Source organism: Saimiri boliviensis, chromosome 1 (genome assembly GCF_048565385.1).
Source record: "Saimiri boliviensis isolate mSaiBol1 chromosome 1, mSaiBol1.pri, whole genome shotgun sequence".
In the NCBI taxonomy this organism is placed as follows: Eukaryota; Metazoa; Chordata; class Mammalia; order Primates; family Cebidae; genus Saimiri; species Saimiri boliviensis.
Genome location: NC_133449.1, coordinates 100199155 through 100220714, shown reverse-complemented (window position 1 = coordinate 100220714; position 21560 = coordinate 100199155). Strand labels below are relative to the sequence as shown.

Sequence of the window (21560 nt, the reverse complement as noted above, 5' to 3'; positions counted from 1 at the left end):
GGGCAGCGCAGGGTGGGAGGCCCCAGAGCCCTGGCTTCCTACTTGCGGAAAGGAGGAGACTCCCCTCCGCTGAAAGCACGTTTTTAAATTCCTGAAGAAATCAGATTTTTAAAAATCCTTGTGGTGATGGAAATGTTCTGTACCGTGATTGTGGTGGATGATACAGGAACTTACACATGTAAAAACTGCATAGAAATACACACACACATGCACGCGCGCACACACACACACACACACACACACCCCTGCAGGTAAGAGAAACTCAGTAAAAAGGGTGGATTGAGTCAATATCATCATCCTGGTTGTAACATTGTATAGTTCTGCAAAATGCTGCCATTGGGGGAAACTAAATGAAGGCTACATTGGATCTCTCTGTATGATGTCTTAGAACTGCCTGGGAATCTACAATGACCTCAATACAAATTTCAATTAAAACAACAAATAAATACGTCAGAACCTCTGCCATCCTGGAGCCCGCATTCTGGTGGAGTACTTCCAAGGTAACTCCAATGAGATTGCAAGCATGGGGCCTCCACTTCATACCTCATGTTAGGGTTATTATTAGTTACTTTGTGTCCGTCAGGGGCCTGTTCAACTGGAAGTAAATGGCCATTCAAACTGGGCTTCAAATTGAAGCTGTCATGAAAAAGGCAATCTTCCCACAGGTGTGGGCCAGGTTTATGGAATGCCAGGAGGGGTAGCCGTGCAGAAGGGAAGCCCCTTGGGTAGGTGGAGAGGGCAGAGCTGAAGGGGGAACCCAGCAGAGAGGTGACAATGACCATAGGCGAGGTAACGTAGTAACAGAAATGTGCCCTCCCACCAGCCTGGAGGCGGGAGCCCGAAATCAAGGTGTGGGCAGGGCTGTGCTCCCTGTGAAGGCTCCAGGGCAGAGTCCCTCCTGCCCCTTCCAACCTCCCAAAGTTCCAGGTGTTCCATGGCTTGTGGCTGCATCGCTCCAAGCTCTGCCTCTGTCTCCACGTGGCTGCCTTCTCTGTGTCTCTCTGTTCACGTTTTCTCCTCTTCTGTCTCTCATAAGGGCACTTATTACATTTAGGGTCCATGCTAATCCAGGATCATGTCTGAAGATCTAAAGACTGCAAGATCTTTAATTACATCTAAACAGGGTCTTTTCTCCAGATAAAGTCACATTCACAGGTCCCAGGCTGGGACATGGATGTGTCTTTTACAGGAGCACCTTTCAACCCCCGCCAGATGGTTCCAGGTGGTGAGGAGCCTGACGGAGAGAAGAGCTCAGCAGGGGGCCTGAGAGGCAGCACTGGCACAGTCAGTCCTGGGAAAACAGTGGTGATGATCGTTATGAGTACAGCCCGAGATGACGCGCCGGGCTCCTGCAGAGGCCAGCCTTGTCTCCCAACTCCCATTTCCTGAGAGGTGGTCATCGCCTGCTTGGTTTCCCACTGCCACTGGCTTTGAGCCTCTGCCCAGTGTTTGCTGTTTTAGATTGATTACCTCATGTTATATAACATGAGTGGCTACAAGCAATCTGTAATTTGCAGCATCCAGAAAGCCCCTGTCAGCTTCAGAGGCAGCAGCCCTGGCCTGTGGGAGGAAGAGCTTTCCCAGGCGGGACCCATGACATAATCTGGGGCCCAGGGCTAACTGAAAATGCAAGGTGCTTCGCTCAACAATTACCCATTTTAGGATGGTGTCCGAGGGGCATTCAACCCAGCGCAGGCCTTTCTGAGTGTGGGCCCCCGAGTGCCTGTATAGGCCATGTGTCTGAGGAGCTGGCCTCACTCCCGGCTTACAGTGAGGCAGGCAGACCCAAGCCACACAGATGTGGCCACTGAGTCCAGGCAACACGGCAGTGGGGGGTGGGTGTCTTCATCAAATGACGTTCGTTTTTGGTCAAGATTGTGGGGTTGGCAGAAATGAGATGATGAATGTGTCTCTGCAGGAGAAGTCTTGGCTCAGGCTGCAAGCTGACTTTTATCACGACGGCTGGGGCTCATCTGCAAGCCAGGCAGGGAGCCTCACCAAGAGACAGCAATTCACAAACCTCTGTTCCTGTCTCCTAGCTCCTTGGGCACCTAGGGGCACCTAGGCATGGCATGAACCTCACGGTGGGGGGCTCTTGAGTGCAGACGTGTGAAGTGCTGTCCATATATTTTCTTACTCTAGACTCTTGACAACTCCATGAGGGGCACCGTCATCAGCTCCTGTGGATTTGCTGAGAAGGCAGAGGCTCCAAGAGGGCAAGTTACTTGCCCATCTTCCAGTGATGGGTAACCATGACAGGGAGGCCATCTGAGCCGACTCTCAGTGTGGCCTCCAGCTGGCTTGCTAGTCCCTTCTGCTCAGCCTCCTTCCCTCTCTGTGGGAGGAGGCTGAACATGGCAGGTAAGCAAGCACGTGCTGGTGGGAGCGGGGCTGCCGGGGTTCAAATCCCAGCTCCACCGCTTGTCGACCAGGTGGTGCTGGTCTTCAGTGAGTTCTCTACTTTCCCTGAGCCTCAAGTTCCCCAGTTGCAAAATGGGATGTGCCCCCACCAGGGATGTTGTGAAGATTAAGTGCCACTGTGCTTTGGGCATTCAGAGCCATGCCTGCAGTACCCACTGGTCCTTCTTACCAAGAAGTTGAGACATGCAGAAGGTGACGTGCGGCCATTACTCACATGCTCCTGTCAATTGTGCAGCCTCCCCGTGGTTGGCTAAATGATGCCTCTCCTGCCAGACATCCACGTCCTGACCCATGGAACCCGTGACTGTGTTGCCTGATGTGACCAAAGGGACTTTGCAGATGGGATCCAGTTGAGGACTTTGAAAGGGGAGAGTATCACTGATGATTCACGTGGTCCAGGGAAGTCTCAGGGTGGAGCAGAGGGAGCTATGGCAGTGAACACTGTTCGGAGAGACACCATGAGGTCAGCTCTGAAGATGAACGGGGTCCACGCGCTGAGGAATGTGGGTGACCTTTGGAAGCCGAGAAGGCAAGGAACAGATTGTCTCCTGGAGCCTCCAGAAGGAACCAGCCCTCCCGACACCTTGATTTCAGCCTGATGAGGTGCATGTCAGACTCTGGACCTCCAGAGCTGTCAAAGCATACGTTTGTGTTGTTTTAAGGCACTCAGCTTGTGGCCACTTGTCACGGCAGCCTAGCAAACTCACGGAATCATCAACTAACTCTCCCAGAGGGAAAAGGTTTCCCAATCTTGCCTAACCATAATTAACTCCTAATCATCGATACCTGCCAGGGTCAGTCTGTGCCAGGCCTTACAGACATTATCTCATTCCATTGCCCTCACCGCCCCAGGACATGGGTACTAAAACCACCGTGTGCAGCTGAGCAAACAGCCTTTGTGAGGCCACGAAGCCTGCCTGAGGCCACGCAGCCATAAGAGGCCACGCAGCCCACCTGAGGCCACCCAGCCGTGAGAGGCAACGCAGCCTGCCTGAGGCCACGAAGCCTTGAGAGGCCATGCAGCCCGCCTGAGGCCACCCAGCCATGAGAGGCCATGCAGCGCGCCTGAGGTCATGCAGCCGTGAGAGGCAAGGGAGAAATCCGAATCCAGGACCATGTGGTTCCCACATCTATGCTCTTTCCACTTTACCAAGCTCCTTCAGATTCGGGGGATCACACAGGACCCAGTGAGCAAAGCACCCCAACATGCCAAGCCAGGCATGGCTTTCCTTCCTTTTCAAACCCACATGGAAAGGAAATCCAATCTGTCTGTTCTCTACTCATTTACACGTAATTCATCAAAACGTTCTTCAGTCGGAGTCATCTGAAACCCAAAAAGCCTAATGAGCTATTTTTCCTTTGAACCAGGAAGCTGATCCTGCCAGCTCTGGACAGAACTGAAACTTGGAAAGGTCCAAATTCTGTTCCCAAATTAGAAGCGAGGAAGTTCGTGGAGATCTCCACACGGCAGAGTGTAATTAGGAGCAGGCTATCTGTCTCCAGCGGGGTCAGGGCCTGGGGCCGGCCCTGGGGCAGGCAGAGCTTCAGGAAGGCCATGGCTGGCTCTTCTCCCGACCTCTCCCTGCAGCAGACAAGCAGGAGAGGAGTGGAAGGGTGTGCTAGCATCACAAACAAAATAGGAACAATAGATGGCGACTACAGGACACCTGCTCTGGCCATGTGAACTGCATATTGACTTCCTCATCATCCCATTTTACAGATGAGGAAACTCACATCACACACAGATTGATTAAAACACTCGCCCAAGGTGGCACAGCCAGAAACCTCGGGCCAGGGTCCCCCAGTGGCCAGGCACACCGAGTTCTCCGGAGCACTCATCAAAGTGCAGATTCTGCCTCAGCAGGTCTGGGGTGAGGCCTGAGACTCTGCATTTCCAACGAGCTCCCAGGGGACACCCATGCTGCTGGCGTGGGGACCTCACTTCTTGGCCAACAGGTTAGGGCAGAGCTTTTCCACCCAAGCTGCTCATTAGAATCCCCAGGGATAATCCAAAAATACACACAAAATAACAGCACTGATGGCCAGGACCCTGCTCGACCAGTGAAGTCAGAGTGTCTAGGGTGGAGGGCAGACATCAGCATGTTTTAAAGTTCCCCAGGTGATTCTGACCTGCACCCTGTGGAGAATCGCCATTCCAGGTCAACAAGCCCAGGTCTTTTCCTCCACATGGAAGCATTTGGTGCCACAGAGAGCCACCTCCTTAGCAAGCATGTCCAGGAAGCATTTGTAGGCTATACCACGCAGGCTTGCAGCAGAGCTCAGACCACGTGCTCTGCACCTCTGGTCCTTGCCTGTGAAATGGAAAGAACAAGGCAGGGAGCTGATAGGGCCACTGGTAGGAGTAAGGAGTTAATCTAAGTGAAATTCTTCCAAGGGCACCTGCCTTGTGGCAAACCTGTCGGTGTCAGCTGTTCTAGCCATTGGGTGTTAACTGAGTCCCCTGCTAACACAGCCCCAGCATTCCATAATATTCTGCAAATGCTTGTGAATGAATGAGGCCCGGGTTCAAGAAGCAATGAATGAATGGATTCATGAATGAAGGGCAGACATCTGAGACAGGCTGCATCCCTGGGCTCCTTCCTGGCTCCCCACTTGGGCATCTCCCTAACAGCAGGGATCAGCTTGAGCCTTCACCTAAGTTAAACAGCCCCTTCTCCTGGGCCCCACCCTCATGCAAATACACACGCACTCCCACAGCCCCAGCACACATGTGTGTTTATTTTCTTTGCCGTTCACACTTCTCCTTTTACGGTCCCTTCCACTGTGATCCTAAAGGCTTGTCTGATTTTGTACAGAGCTCAAAGCATAGCACTGAAGACACACACCTGGTCTTCCTGCGGTAGGTCAGTGAGTGAAATGGAGAGGCTGTCCAACACTGAGCACCCTAGGGGATATTTCCTGAGTGTCCACCATGCTGGGGGCCATGGAGAGGCACAGAAAAGGAAAAGGTGTGTGTGGCGTTTACTCTGCAAGGAGGCAGCAATGTGGTATAGAGGAAGGGGCCACGGTCTGTGTGGTGTGGGGGAAGGGGCCACAGTCTGTGTGGCATGGGGGAAGCAGCTACGGTCTGTGTGGCATGGGAGAAGTGGCCACGGTCTGTGTGGAATGGGGGAAGGGGCCATGGTCTGTGTGCTCTAGAGGAAGGGAACATGGTCTGTGTGGCGTGGGGGAAGGGCCACGGTCTGTGTGGCATGGGGGAAGGGGCCACGGTATGTGCGGCGTGGGGGAAGGGCCACGGTCTGTGTGCTGTGGAGGAAGGAGCCATGGTCTGTGTGCTCTAGAGAAAGGGACCACAGTCTGTGTGGCGTGGGGGAAGGAGCCATGGTCTATATGGTGGTATAGAAGAAGGAGGTGTGGTCTCTGTAGCGTAGAGAAAAAAGACCATGGCTTACGTGGTATGAAAGTAGGATCCAATGATCTAGGGCTGCACCATCTGGGCTCAAAGCCTCAGCACCGTCATTCACTAGGAGTGTAAGAATAGTTCACACATGTGTTAGTTACATGCTATAAAAATGCTTGGCACAAAGCTGATTTCTCAGTCACCCAACAGTTCTTACCTCTGCCCAGGCCATTATCATGGGATATTTACTTGGTTGCATATTTGTCTGCTCTTCTAAATAAAACTGCAATGAGTATCCTTATTGCTGAAACCTGTCACACATCTTATCTATACAAAAATAGATTCTTAAGTTAATTCCTCCCCCAAATGTATAAAATTTTAAAGATATGGAAACAGCAAAGATAACATCAAGGACCTAACTAATCTCCACCTTTGCACAGTGTCTCATCCCAGGAAGTCACTGTCTGGGGCCTAAGGAGCCATACTATACAGAAGCCATACCCAGAACTAAAGGCTGAACCCAAACCCTCCTTGCCCAGCCCAGGCAAAATGAATTGGTAGTGTTGGTAGTGGCTGCCAAACACAACAGGAAGTCCCACCCCAGGAAGTTCCACCCCAGGAAGTCCCACCCCAGGAAGTCCTGCTATAGGAAGTCCCACCCCTAGGGGCAGGCCTTTCCCTGGTGGCCTTTGCTGTCCAATATGGCAGCTCCTCTCACCGACGTGGCTGCTGAGGGCTTGAGATGTGCCTGGTTTGAACCGAGATGTGCTGTAAGTGTAAAATACCTAACCAATTTTGAACAATTATCAAATCACAATTAAAAAAAGAATTTAAATATATCAACAATTTGTATGTTCATTGTAGGTTGAGGTGATATATTTTGGATGTATTAACTTAAAATATTTAGGAATTTAGCTCCTCTTTCTTTTTGATCTCACAACAATCCTGAGCAGTTAACATCTTGTCATTTTCTTGGAGAGATGGGAGAAGGTCCCCAGGTGATAGCTTGTTGGGAACTGCACAGTCCAGAACCAAACCTCAGTAGGTAGTCTCACTGTCATCCTCAGAGTCCTTCTGCCTAGACTCCCAGTCCAGGGTTCCTTGCATTTTAAAACTGGGGCTGCTAAGGCCTTAAAGTGCACACAGCTTTTGCATCCTCCAAGTATCTGGACTTGCAGGGGGATACCTGGCTTTGATCCCATAAGCCTGAAGGAGCTGCAGGACAACTGGGAAAGCAGAAGCCACTACCTCCCTACCTTACAGCCCTCCTGCCCTGAGCCTCCCTACCTCACAGCCCTCTTGCCCTGAGCCTCCCTACCTCACAGCCCTCTTGCCCTGAGCCTCCCTACCTCACAGCCCTCCTTCCCTGGGCTTTCCTACCCCACAGCTCCCCTGCCCTGAGCCTCCCTACCCCACCTCCCCCTGCCCTGAGCCCCCCTAACCCACTTCCCCTGCCCTGACCCTCCCTACCCCACCTCCCCCTGCCCTGAGCCTCCCTACCTCACAGCCCTGTGCCCTGAGCCTCCCTACCTCACAGCCTTCCTGCCCTGAGCCTCCCAACCCCACTTCCCCTGCCCTGAGCCTCCCTACCCCACCTCCCCCTGCCCTGAGCCTCCCTACCCCACCTCCCCCTGCCCTGAGCCTTCCTACCCCACAGCCTTCCTTCCCTGGGCCACCCTACCCCACAGCCCTCCTGCTGGGATCCTCCCTACCCCACAGCCCTTTTGTCCTGAGCCTTCCTACCCAACCTCCCCCTGCCCTGAGCCCCCCACCCCACTTCCCCTGCCCTGAGCCTCCCTACCACACCTCCTCCTGCCCTGAGCCTCTCTACCTCACAGCCCTCCTGCCCTGAGCCTCCCTATCCCACTTCCCCTGCACTGAGCCTCCCTACCTCACAGCCCTCCTGCCCTGAGCCTCCCTACCTCACAGCCTTCCTGCCCTGAGCCTCCCTACCCCACTTTCCCTGCCCTGAGCCTCCCTACCCCACCTCCCCCTGCCCTGAGCCTCCCTACATCACAGCCCTCCTTCCCTGGGCCTCCCTACCCCACAGCCCTCCTGCCCTGAGCCTTCCTACCCCACCTCCCCCTGCCCGAGCCTTCCTACCCCACCTCCCCCTGCCCTGAGCCTCCCTACCCCACCTCCCCCTGCCCTGAGCCTTCCTACCCCACAGCCTTCCTTCCCTGGGCCTCCCTACCCCACAGCCCTCCTGCCCGGATCCTCCTTACCCCACAGCCCTTCTGTCCTGAGCCTTCCTACCCCACCTCCCCCTGCCCTGAGCCTTCCTACCCCACCTCCCCCTGCCCTGAGCCTCCCTACCTCACAGCCCTCCTGCCCTGAGCCTCCCTACCTCACTTTCCCTGCCCTGAGCCTCCCTACCCCACCTCCCCCTGCCCTGAGCCTCCCTACATCACGGTCCTCCTTCCCTGGGCCTCCCTACCCCACAGCCCACCTGCCCTGAGCCTTCCTACCCCACCTCTCCCTGCCCTGAGCCTTCCTACCCCAGCTCCCCCTGCCCTGAGCCTTCCTACCCCTCCCCCTGCCCTGAGCCTCCCTGCCCCACCTCCCCCTGCCCTGAGCCTCCCTACCCCTCCTCCCCCTGCCCTGTGGTCCCCTGTCCCTCGAAGCTTCTCATGCTGCAGGTCCCGTGTCCTGAGCCCTCTGTTCCTCTTCACTGCCCAGGGAGAACAGGGTTCCATGGACGTAAAGAGGCTGCCACGTCACTTCGGTTGAGTGCTGTTTCCATTAGGGTGACTGTTGACAGGAACATGTCACATCAGAAGATGGATGCTGGTTTTGTCCCATGACTCCTAAGACCTCCGTGCCAGAGGTGGCCCTGAAAGGCCCCTTTTCAGTAAATTACTGCATTTATTTAGTCCTTGAAGGGTTGTATACAGACTCCACCTGGCTCAGGAGGTGGCCGCAGCCACTTACTCCTGAATGGCCTTTGATTCTGGGTGGGGCTGTCGCTGGCCGCAATACACTCTCCACCAGAGGCAATGTCAGAGCCAGCCTGGCTCGAATCCCCTGCCTTTTGGCATTTCCTTAAGCATTAGAAGCCTAGTTTGTCATTCTTTTTGGTCTTCATTAGATATGACTTCATTAGGACATTTCGACTTAGTTACAGCAGCATGATGTACTGAAAAGAACACCACGGAAGATCTGTAAGCCCCCAAATCAGGGAGCCACCCACAGCCCCTTGGACCCTTGCACTTTCTGGGTGAGACCTGACAGCTATTATTTGTAGAGTGTCCGCTGTGTGCCCGACTCTGTACTCGGGAAAGCCCTTCAACTAGCATTTAGTAGCCCCGTTTGGAAACTGAGGTGAGGAGTGGTGGACAGACCCCCAGGGAAGGCAGCACCGGAACTTGGAGGGCGGCTGTGGCTCAGTGATCCCGCGTAGGGTGCTGATTACGTAACTAGTAGGTGGCACCCTCGTTTCCCGCAGGCCCATACATTGATTTTTATGTCGATCGGTCAGGGCATCGTCTCTTGAGAGATGCTATTAAAATAGGCCTAGGCTGGAGGAACTGGAACCCTCCCACACTGCTGGGGGGAGTGCAACATGGTGCGGCCGCTGTGGAAGACACCTGGCTGTTCCTCCAAATGTTCAGCCTAGAGTGACCAGCAAAAACAGGTACTCCCACAAACCTGTGCGCAAATATTCACAGCAGCCTGGCTACAACAGCCAAAAAGTAGGAATAACTCAAGTGTCCATCAGTGGTGAATGGATAAACAAAATGTGGCCTGTCCACACGATGGAATATTATTCAGCAGTAAAAGGAAAGTAATTCTTATGTGTGCTATAACATGAATACAGCTTGAGGAGATTATGTGAAGTAAAAGAAGCCAGACACAAAAAGATTACGTATTGGATGAGTCCGTTCTGGAATAGCCAAAGGTGCAGAGACAGAAAGCAGGAGAGCTGGGGGCTGGGGAGAGGTGAGACAATGACGGATGACGGCTAATGGGCTCAGGGTTTCCTTTTGGGGTAATGGAAATGTCTTGGAACTTGACAGAGGTGACGGTTGCGCAGCCGCGTGAATGTACTAAGTGCCACTGAACTGTTCACTTTAAAATGGATTTTTGGTATGTTAATTTCACCTCAATAAATAAAATATTAGAAATAAGACGGGGGCTGCAGAAAGCCAGAGGCTGGGAGCCGTGGGTTAGGTCCCTGACCCCGAGACTGCAGGTTCTCTATGTGATAAGGGGCAGGTGGGCTCAGCACTACCTTCCCGTCATTCTTGTATTGTCCTTTTTTGGTCGGTGGGTGGGGGTGCGGAGTGTAATTTCATCCCCATTTCCCAGATGAGGCCTGAAGCAGTTTTAGTGAAAACCAAAACTGCCTGGCCCCTAGAACCCGGTCTCCTGACTGACAAAATGAGACCAAGACCATTTTTTCCACTTTTATTTTAGACTCAGCAGGCATATGCGTTTGTTTCCTGGGAATGTTGCACGATGCTGGGGCTTGGGGTTGGAAGGATCCCGTCGGTACCAAGCGTAATACTCAACTCTTAGTTTCTCAGCCTGGCCCCCTCTCTTCCTCCCCTCCTGCTGTATGGAGTTCCCATTGTTGCCATCTTTCTGTTCATGAGTAACCCTTGTATTTGTTTTTTAAAGGAAACTTATTATGGCAATTGTAAATACGAAAGGAACGCCAATCAACCTAACTACAAATTATATTCATTGGAAACAAAGTAACATTACTGAATCCTAGGGATACTGTATCCTGATGCATTTCCCTCCAAAGGCATTCGCTTTTATTTTGTGTTTTGTTTTAGAGAAATGGGGGTTTCGTGTTGCCCAGGTTGGTCTTGAACTCCTGGGCCCAAGTGATTCTTGCAGTCTCCTACCTCAGCCTCTGAAAAGACTGAGATTATAGGCATGAACCCCCACAGCTGGCCTGCTTTTTCTTAAAAGGAAAAGGCAGCCCCTGCTGGAAAGGTGTAAGACAGAATAGCACTGAAGGGACACTTTCTCCTGGGTGTCATCATAAAGCTGGAAAGAATGGTGACAGAGAAATAACGTGCTCACTTCTGATGAGATGTATTGACTCCCTGTCTTGCGCCTTGAGGAGATGAGCAAGGAAGCGTCATGAGTTTTGAGGCCTCAGACTCCCAGCTGTTCCGCATCCTAGCAGTCTTCCCAGGCTCCAGGCTTGCTTGGTTTTCATTAGGCCCCAGAACAATGGAGGGTGTGAAGCTGTTTATTATTTCAAGTCAGCAGAATTAGCCAGGACTTCAGGCATGGTACTGAATCCAACGCCACCCTCTAGAAATCCAGCCTCTTTCAAGACATGCAAATTGTTCTCAAAGCTCTTATTAGCAATACTCTTAACTGTTGAAAGATCACAGGCCATTAAGACGCATGAGAAACCCCAGAGGCCTCTGAGAGCCGTGACAGGGGCCTGGAGACACCATGGGGGTTTTCCTGGGCACTCGGGGTGAATGTGCAGCTCGCTGATTGCACAGCCCCCACCAGATGCTGTGTGCTAGACACCCCACACAGCCTTGTCCTCAGCACCACCCTGCCGGTGGAGAGTATTAGGCCTGTTTTACAGAGTTTTCAGTGGAGGTCAGAAAGGTGGGTCATCCTGTAAGAAAACTTGACTCACTCATCCATTTAAAAGCATTTACTAAAGCCTCCGATGTCAGGCACGGTTCTGGGCACGGGGGATGTGACAGTGGGTAGCTAGTCAGGCATGCACGGGACAGGAGAGGGCTCCCGCACATACCAGGAGTGTCCGACAACCGTCAGCTGATGGTCAGGTGGTTGTTACTGTCTGTTTAAAGCAATAATGGGTCACAGCTAGTGTCAGGGAAAGGCCAGCTCCTAGCAGACAGAAAAACCCTGACACTGGTGATCAGCAACTTCTCAGTAAGATCTCAGGAGTTAGAAGTAATGCAGGACCCGGAGGTATGTACTGTAGAAAGCCTGAAGTCAGAAGGTCAAGCTGGGCACTTGATCTCTCAGGTCACCCACTTGGCCCTCCTCGAAGGGTCCTCGCTCTCCTTCCTTTCATTCTTGCTGTAAAGCTTTCTAATACACTTTTGCTCCTGCTTCAAAACGGGCCTCCGTCTCTCCCTGCACTTTATTCGCCTCAGCTGAATTCTTTCTTCTGAGGAGGCGAGATCTAAGGCTGCTGTAGATCTGTCTGGGTACCTCCTCTCCATCACTAACGAACCCTAACGGGCAAAAGTGATTCACTGATGGAACCTGCGTTCTGTGGAGGAGCGTGTATATCAGACTGGCGTTAGGTGGCGCAGAAAATACCTGCAAAGGCGAGGTTTAGGGTGGAGGGGGTGGGTCCGAACAGTACCGTCTGAGCTCCGCCTAGCTCTGGGTCTCTTTTCAACATTTTTCCTGAATATGCTAAACACTTATTAAACCCACGAGTGGGCTGTGTCAAGGTGAGTGTCCTGATGCTAACACTATAACCGATGTTACCAGCGGGAAAAACTGGGTGAAGACTACAGAGATCTCCCTGGGTTACTCCTCACACCTGCCTAGGAATCTACCATTATCTCAACATTAAACATGTTTTAAAAATTAAAAAAACATCTTTGACCAAAGCCACAATAATAACAATGACTCTCACCTGTAAAGTGCCTGGAGCGGCTGCTGGTTCACAAAACAGCCCTGGAGCCAGACCACCTGGGTTCAGATCTCAGCTCTACCTGTGGCCCTGGGTGGCATCACCGCTCTGGGCCTCCGTGCCAACATCGGACAAATGAGTGTGCAGTGGTAACCATCTCCTTCGCTTGGCGTGAGGAGGATGGTGATAAGCAAGGGCCCCACTTGTGCTTTTCTTTATGGTTATGACTTTGTGGAGCCTTCTGGGAGGTTGACCTTTTATAAGCGTTGAGCGTTCTCTTGGATAATCCTCACAGCCACACTTCAGAGGTAGAATTAGGCCCGGGCCTCCAATACCTCTACTCTTTTCTCTTTTCTGTCTGGTTCTTGAGCACTGAGGGTTTGACCTGTGCAGAGTTAGGGTCTGTTTGTTCTCAGGGAAGAGAAGAAACCTTTCTGGAAATATCGAACCAATTTCTGCTGGGACAACACATGAAGCTTGAGACAAAAACAAAAAAACAGCAACAAAACTCCCCCCCCCCGCCCCCCCACCCCATATACGTTAGCTAGAGCTGAGGTTGAGTGGTGGGTCTGTGGCACCTGGAGGATGCTGGCGACGGGAGGGGCTGAAGGACACCTCCTGGAGAGGCAGGACCCTGTCGTGGCCACACAGGCTGCAGGGACACAGGCTTCGGGGCGGGCTCTGTGCAAACCATCATCTTCCTTGAGGAAATGCACTGCGGCCCCGTGTCCTCTGGAGTCGGGAATTCAGAGACTCCCCAAAGCCTTGCAGAGTGAGGGTCCTTTGTGTCTTCCAGCCAACCTTAGAAGCTGGAGTTGAAAGTCCTTCTCATTCCCAGAATCTAAAAGACAGAGGGCATCCCTTGCCAGACGGGGGTCCTACCTCTTTTCTAAGCCTACTCCAATTTTTGTTTTGTTGCTGTTTTTTTTTGTTTTTGTTTTTTCTTGGTCTCAAGCTTCATGTGTTGTCCCAGCAGAAATTGGTTCGATATTTCCAGAAAGGTTTCTTCTCTTCCCTGAGAACAAACAGACCCTAACTCTGTACAGGTCAAACCCTCAGTGCTCAAGAACCAGAAAGAATAGAGGAGAAAATTGGTATTGGGGGCCCAGGCAGGTGCACAGGGGAGAGGGTCACCCCAAGGCAGGCACTGCTCATCTCGGCTGCTGAAGAGGAGAGTCAGGTCTCGGAAAGGAAAAGTGGCTCCCAGAGCAGCAGGACTGACTGGGGCTGGGGTTCTGAGGACACTACCTAAACTCTCTTAAATAATAGTCACATTCTCCATGTCAATAATAGCACCTCCTCTCTTCTCGGCACCACTGCCCTGCAGAGGTCAGGGGCTGAATCTGAGCTCTGGCACTTACTAGCTGCGTGCCTCGGGGCAAGTCTTCTGGGCCTCACTTACCCCATCTGTAAGATGGGCACAAAAAATACCTGCCCCATAGGGTTGTGGACAGAGTGAAACACATTAGCCCCTGTGAGGCTCCTGAAACAGCGCAGGCGCGCACTGGCTCCGCTCTCTCCTCTTTCTCTCTCCATATATATTAGCTGTCATTAAAGAGTTTTGTGATTTATAGAAAAGTGGGCAAATGTAGCACTGTAAATACTTATAACAACAAATTCATCTTAATAAAACAAGATTTGAATTTTTCCCAGAAGACTTTTAAGTTTTTTGTTTTGTCTCGCTCCATTTACTGAGAAAGAGAGGGCCCCATGCTGATGAGAGGGAGCGTTTCCTGAGGTCGCCTTTGGGCCAGTCTTGTGAGTGCACTTGGTTTGGACAGCGAGGGCCTGGGGCTAGGGTAGGGACCCACGCAAGATAACCAGGGGCCGCTTCACTTTCCTTCAGACCCGACCCATAAAAAAGGGGGCAGAACAGATATGGGCATCCTGGAAATCTCTCCCACGCTGAGCATTTCTGCTTCCTGAAGAAGCAGTCCAAAGTGCCCCTACCCAGCTCGCACCACGTCACAGGTGTCGCGTAGGCAGGGGTGGTGCTTTCCTTGCAGGCTGTTCTGGCCCTTGGAGTGTTGAGAAATGCTGAGTGTAAGATAAAATACATTGTTTGCTAAGAACAGCAGCAAGGAAAACCTAGCCACCCTCCAAGCCCCCAACCCCCTACCCCCACAACAACGGGAAAACTGCTTGGGGCATTCTAAAGTAGCAAAACAGTATATCATACACCAGTTAAAACAATTCTTTAAGCACGGGACATATGACCCTGCCCCCATGGCTCCCTCGAGGAGAGTACTTTCTGGTTTGTCCTTGATCAGTGGTGAGCGGGCACCAGCTGCCTACCTAGTTCATCTTGGTTCTGTGAGACAACCCACAACACCTGTTTGTGAATAAGCATCACCTGTTCAGAGAGAATAAATACACGGGTCAGCGTTCACCTGCGGCCCTCAGTCCGGAATGCTGCCAGCCCCTGAGGTTGTCGGCTCGGAATGCTGTGGGTCCCCGATCATCCCACTTTGCTGTTCTATCTGGGTGTCTTCTTCTCAATGCCTTCAACGCTGTCGGGGGGGCTGGGGGGGTTAATCTCCGTGTTGGATCAGGGGGTGCCCACACCCTAGCAGGGCACCTATAGAGTACAGGAATTGAAGACAAAGAAAAAGCCCGGAAGTCTCCAGTTAGTTAAACGGAAGTGTATATCCTAAACTGGAATCTAGAAGTTTAGGCTCAGGGCTGTTCTCAACCCCTGGCTGCACACAAAATTGCCCGGGAGCTAACTTAAAAAACAAAACAAAAAACAAAAAGCGAAAGCGGGGTCTTCTGAATCTCGGAGGGGGGCGCACAAAAAACTCTTCTAAATCTCGTGGGGGGGGGCAAAAGTCATCTCTGGGGGAACAAAAAAAAGGGTCTTCTAAATCCCTAGGAGTCTTCTAAGTCCCGGGGAGCGGCGGCATCTGTGCTGTAAAACTTTGTAGAGAATGAGAACCGTGGGCCTGGGATGGGAAACTTGAGGTGGGAACAGCAAGAGACAGAGGTCCTGGCAGCTGAAGTGGCAGCAACAGGGGAATGGGGCAGATCCCTGCCATTACCCCCGAGCCACCCACCCAGCCTCTCTTCATTTCTGCACTTTCTGGAGAGTACCACCTGCCCCACCCCTTCCCCGCTTCATCTCCTGAGCTCTGCCAGGCTTCTCGCAGCAATGGGGCTTCTCTACTCTCTCCAGCCCTAAAGCTTTTTCAACTCCACCCCTTGCTTATCGGCCTGTTTGGGGTCCCATCCTTACCTGCTTCATCCCCCTCTTTCTGGTTTCTCTTGTTGATGTCTCAGGCCAGCAGCTATGACCTTCTGCAGCTATGACCTTCTGGCCCTCAGTTTCTCTCTTGATGCTCAAGAAATCTAAGATTGTATTAGCACGGCAGGGAATTAAAAACAGGTTTCTCTCTGCTCTTATTGATTAATTAAGGCAGCACTCAGGTCTTTATCAAACCTGGCCCCCAGCTCTGGCCTCTGGGCCCTGGGAGGGGCATTAAACCAAATCCCCACCTGCCTTGGCTTCAGATACTTTCACAGCTTCTGTTCTTAGGTACTTGGAACTACACTTTCTCCTCTGGCCTGAAAGGGACCTTCAAAGTCAATCACAGAAGGGATCCTTAGCCTGTTTTCTTTGGATATGGATGTGGAAAGTCAGGAGTTGGGGGAAGCAGAACTTAGCCCGGAGAGTAGCAATTCTCTCCAGAGCCCTCGGAGCCGCCGGGTGCCAGGTGTGGCTGTTCAACCTGTAGGTGTAGGCACTCGGTGTCCTCCTTCAGGGCCACTGTCCCTCTGGGGAGTATGCATAGTGCTGAGGAGCCTCACCAAGAGGGGCTGTGACACCTCTGGAAATCAAGGGAGGTGACATGCAGAATGCACCTGGCCCTACAGAGCGCTCCGCTGGCCTTGGCTCCCTCTCGCCCATTCTCTGCGGTGCCCTCAGGTCGGCTTGCAGGGTGATCTCACCGCTGACCGGTAGAATTTACAGGAAGGAATTGGGCCAAGCCTGTGGGGTGGGTCTCGACTGAAAAATAAGCTGACCATCTATCTGTGTTGTGGAAGGGGAGGCAATTTTCTGGCCAGGCCTGGGAGAGGTTCAGTGTCGGGAGTGAATCTGTAGAATGTTCTGTGTGACTTAAAGGCGAGACGTGATTGGCAGTTTCGGGCAGATCGGTCAGGGGAGGGCTCGTGGGGCTGTGTGCCTTGTTGGGTTTGTGTGTTGTGAAGTTACTTGACAATGAAAACAAGTGGAAAAATATCCACTTGTGTTTTTTAAACACTTTTATTCTAAGATCGCTTTCGGGAGATGAAGGAGGAAAGCACCATCTGCTTACCCCAGCTCACAGCCAGACAGTGAGGCTTGGGTAGGATCTTGGGCAGTTTTCTTAAGGTCTGGATTAGAGCTGCTGCCCAGCTCCGTTTCTCTGTCAGAAGAGTTTAATGAGTTAAGAGGGTGGACACTGAGGTGCAAAGAATCTCAGGAGAAAACATGGCCCAGAAATCAAGGCACGCCCATGGTCACACAGAAAATGGGGATAAATGCTCAGTCTTCCACCTCCCTAACCTCTAGAGACCAAAAACCCCAGCTCAGAACTGGCTCGAAAGGCATAGATGCATTGGGGCAGGGGGATGGCGAGGCAAATAGCTCCTCAGCTAACGAATGTGGGCAAGGCGAGGGATTTTATACTCCAAATGATTTTTTTTTTTTCTTTAGAACATAGACATCTGGTGTCCTATAAATAAAATTCAAAATGTAAATACTGTAAAGCCCATTAGAGAGCGGTTTTAGGTTTTGGGGGGGGAGCACGGGTCAGTTGCTAACCCGCTGCACTGTGGTGGGAAAACATCACCCCACACGTGGGTGTTCTCGGCTCCAGCAAGCCGCCGGCGCCCCGCACCAGCCAGGCTGTGCTTCGTCTAACGAATAAACACTAAAACACGGGTCAATTGTCCTATAGTTATTATGTTGCATGAACAGTTTTAAATAGCTACCTAAAAACCTTTCTGCTTTCATTTTAGTCATTAGGGGAAAAAATACCTTGTGAAGGGAGAACACCGCACTTGCTAGGACCCAAATTCCCGTGCTCACCGATTAAGTCCCGGGACACTCGCTCAGCCAGATTTTAATATCAGGTTGAAAATGCTCTTCAAAAGACACTTTCTGTTTGAGACATGTAAAACAAGCTTTATTTAATAATGCTCAATTTGACTTTCTCAATTTAAATATTTGCTCTGATCAGCAACCATTTGATCCCCGCTTCGTTTCGGGCTGAGGAATAATTTCTCTGGGTTTTTCTTCAGTGCCGGGTTGATCCCAGAGGCCGAGTGGCTGCTCTGGAGTTCTGCGCATTTCTCAAATCTGTGCTGCGAGTGGAAAGGGACAGGCATAAAAAGCCTCTCTCCCAAAGCTGCCGCATAACGTTTGCATTGTGTGTCCTCACATCTGTGTGGCTGAAGATAAATGTCATTTTAAAAAGACTCTTCATAATGGATAATAAGGGAGATTTTATTTTTTAAAGTAGAACATCAGAATGCAAATAAATTCCCAGGAGGTGTTGTGTTTCTAGATAAATTCTGCTGTGCACCCTCTGCTTTTCCCCCATGCAGGGATTTTTACAAGAACTGTGTGCACGAAATGGGTGGTCGTCCGTTAGCAGTCAGGGATTTTAAGACCGAAGCACGAAGAGGGAGAGTTACTTGACTATTTGACTTCAATGTGTGTTAAAAGAGGGAGCGCCACTGGATTCCACTAACCTTAGGAACATTTCGGAGATCTTTGGTTCCCGTTATTACTATTGTTCGGATTTTACTAACACGAGATTTTTTAAAACCTTGAGTTTTGGTTTTTATCTTCGCATGCCCCCTTTAGAAAATAGCCACCGTGAAGCCCGTGGCCCTGGTCCCCCTCTCGAGGTATCGTAAAGCCATTCCTAACGGCATAAACGCCTGACAACCTTACTCCCCGATACCAGCCCGGGGTGAGTCGGCCAGTGGCCAGGGTGGGAGAAATGCTGTCCATTATCTAAGCAACCTCTCTACAGGGACTGTGACCCCAGCATGGGAGGGAGGGGTCTTTTGCTGTGAAAGGAGTGTTTATTAGCGCAGGGCCAGCGCCTGGTTTATGCACCCCGGCCGGGTGGAAGGATGCCGCCCCACCCCGCCTGCAGCCTGCGTCCTGGCCTGAAGTGTTTACCGCCAGGGTGATTTACACCATCCAGGTGTGCACTTGGGAAGCATCTCAGCTCCGAGCTGACACGGCGATTGCAGTGGGTTTGCAGACTACAGCATTTTTCTATTCATCAGGGTCCGGGGGCTAAAGACAGTTTTTGTCAATGCCGGTGCAAAGCGGGTTCCTTTCCTTTAGCACCCCGCGGCTTTCAAAAGCGTCTTGCTAAGCGGTTTCTTTTTTGAATGGAATTCGGGGTTCACAGATGAGCCTGCGGTGATGGTGACTGCTGCATTTCTCACCAGCCCCACAGATCCGCCCTTGTCGCGGGCTTCCATTTTAAGGGATGCATTTGTCAGGAGCCACTTTCTCTATTTTGCTCACATTTCACTGCAGGTGATGGTTACTGTTTTGTCACTGGGTTTCCATGGGGAGCCCCTGACCCCTACCTAAGCCTGGCATAATTTGAATGCCGAATTAAAACATGCCCCAAGACACTAAAAATGGCCTTTTTGTTTGATTAAAAACAATACCATATATTTTAATATTTGATCTGTCCAGCTCACCTCCATTTAAAGGAGTTTGGACATTTATTACATATCCATTTTTACACTTGGACTAATCTTTTCTCCAGCCACCTCTTGTACTCTGATAAAGCAAGCAAATGTATTTTTGCCTCATAAAAGTCCACACACACACACACACACAAACGCACACACACACGAGGGTGTGAGAAGGATGCTTGTAGTGAAGTAAAAGATTGTTTAAATTGTGCAAATTTTTACTGACCTTGAAAATGATTTTTTCACTAATCCTGAAAAAAGTGATCCTGAAATTGTAAGAGCTCTTTTCAGCTTAGCTGGTTTTCTCTCCTTGATAAAATTCTCCAAGAATAGTTCTGTTGCACCCTTGCAAGATCAGTAGACATAAACCATTTGGTCAAACACAGGTGGGTTAAAAAGTGGGAACCATCTGATCCAGTTTTGGCAAAGAATACTATTCCTTCTGCTTTGAACTCTACATTTAAAATACACTTTTAAGTCAATGATTTGAATACTAACAAATTGACTTAAAAAGCATTCAGACTTCCCGTTTGAGCTCTTTTCTCCCTGGACTATAAATATGTGAACCTCCCCAACAGAGTAAAAATAGCATTGATTTCCCATGCTACACAGGGAAACATTTGCACCAGCAACAACTGTTTAAAATTACTGGTTCTGGGATGAGGAAAACAAAATGCCAGAAATAAAATTTTTATTTCCAAGCATCAAGTTGAACCCTTTCAAACTATCATGGACTCCCTGGGTAATGCTTTTTCTCTGTTACCTGGCACAGCCTAACATTAAAAAGCAGCATGGAAAACATCACGCTGACCCACAGAAAATCGAAAGAAAAGGACTGAAGTGGCCAATTTTTACCCTTGCTATAAATGGAATAAGTATGTGCATTTGTGAATCTTAATTCTTCATCTAAACATGTTGCATCAACTCATGTCACTTGTGGACACAGACAGATGAAAATACAAGACCACGCTCTATTTGAAAGAATTGCTGAAGATTGTTGAATACTCAAACCCACTGCACGGCCAGTGCAGCTAAGAGCACAATTTAAACCACCGGATTCATTTCTTTTAACCTCAGCTGGAGCTGTCCCAAAAAAGCAGGTGACTATCGAAAGTGTTTTTTTTTTTTTCTTTTAATTCTAAATAACGAGGGATAAAAATTAATGTCATTCTATAGGGTCTGAACATTAAAAGATACGAGAGAGTTAGCCAGGGCCTGCTAAATGGCTAAACAGATTAGTAGCCTTACTTTTCAACATATAAACATCTGAAACCCGTTTCCTGTTTAAGAAAAAAAGTCTAGGTGGATGACCTCCGGCACTTTTTTTTTTTATTAACAAATGTGAATTGTACATCATGGCGGAAAAAAAAAAATGGTCCACGCTTGGTGGTCTTTCTACAGTCTGTATATGGGGAGTCAGGGAAAAAAATACAAAAATAAACGTTACCTTCTCACTTGCAGGGTGGGCAATGCCATTTCTGCAGCCGTCCAGGGCTCTGGCAAATGTTAAGGCTGTCACTGCAGACACAATCCCCATGGTCTGTCTGTGTGCCTCAAGAGTCCGAAGAAAAACATTCCTCGAATTCCTGACGGTTGGTCCTATCTCCAGGCCTTGGCCTCGGCCCTGCAGGCTCGTGTCACCCCGTCAAACGGCCTAGGCCATGGCTAATCTAAACCCCTGCCCTCCCCAGCCAGCCCCGTGGCAGGGTGAAAACTGGGACCAATTTGCTGCCTAAACCCTGAGGATGCAGCAAGTAGATTCTCGACCCTGCAGGACACCAGCTGCGGTTTGTTCCGCAGAAAAGAGCTTAGCGGTTCTGGCACATTCTGACAAGATACATTTTATAGGACTTGTGCTAAAATTTGATATTGGAAGTTGGGATTCCAATTTTCTGCCTCCAGTGATAACAATAGCAGCTGGGACCTTTAAGAAATGTGTGTATGCCTTCTATTTAAGAGTTACATAATAAAAGCTATTTATGTCAAACACCTTATAAGGGAAAGATTTAGCCTAAATGTCAATATAGCATATCATACTTTCTCATGTTTAGATAGGATGAAAAAAAATCTATCCTGCGTGGTTTTGATTTGTAGTATTGGGTCTTTGGGGGGCTTTCAAAATTTTAAGTAAGCATCTCCTTGTTTTAATTTACAAATTCATCAAGGGGCCTTTTTTCAATATTGTTTTTGTATAAAAAACAAATAATGACACATAATTTGGTTTCCAAGCCCTTCTAATGAACGCACACAAAAGGGCACAATTTCACATGGTTTGATTTGGTCTTTGTTAATTCCTAAGCATGCCATAAAAGCATTCAGTGGCCCTTATAAATCGAAGCTGCTTTTGTTTCCTGAAAATGGCTGTGGTTTTGGAGAGGAGCTGGCTGACCAGAACTTTGATAATTCTGATGAAGAAAGAGATCCGCGCTCAAAGAAGAAAACCTTTCCCCGCAAAAGGACCGCAGCTCAGGCCAG

General features: G+C 50.3%; 1 long non-coding RNA gene across 1 annotated transcript; it reads right to left on the bottom strand.

Annotated features, from left to right (window-relative positions):
• Positions 1-17514: 17514 nt before the first annotated feature.
• Positions 17515-20777, bottom strand: LOC101040838 (uncharacterized). The gene is made up of 2 exons (XR_164457.3): positions 20533-20777; positions 17515-17720 (listed from the first exon to the last, which is right to left on the bottom strand). It is a non-coding gene; the product is annotated as an uncharacterized LOC101040838 (long non-coding RNA).
• Between the last annotated feature and the right edge of the window lie 783 nt (positions 20778-21560).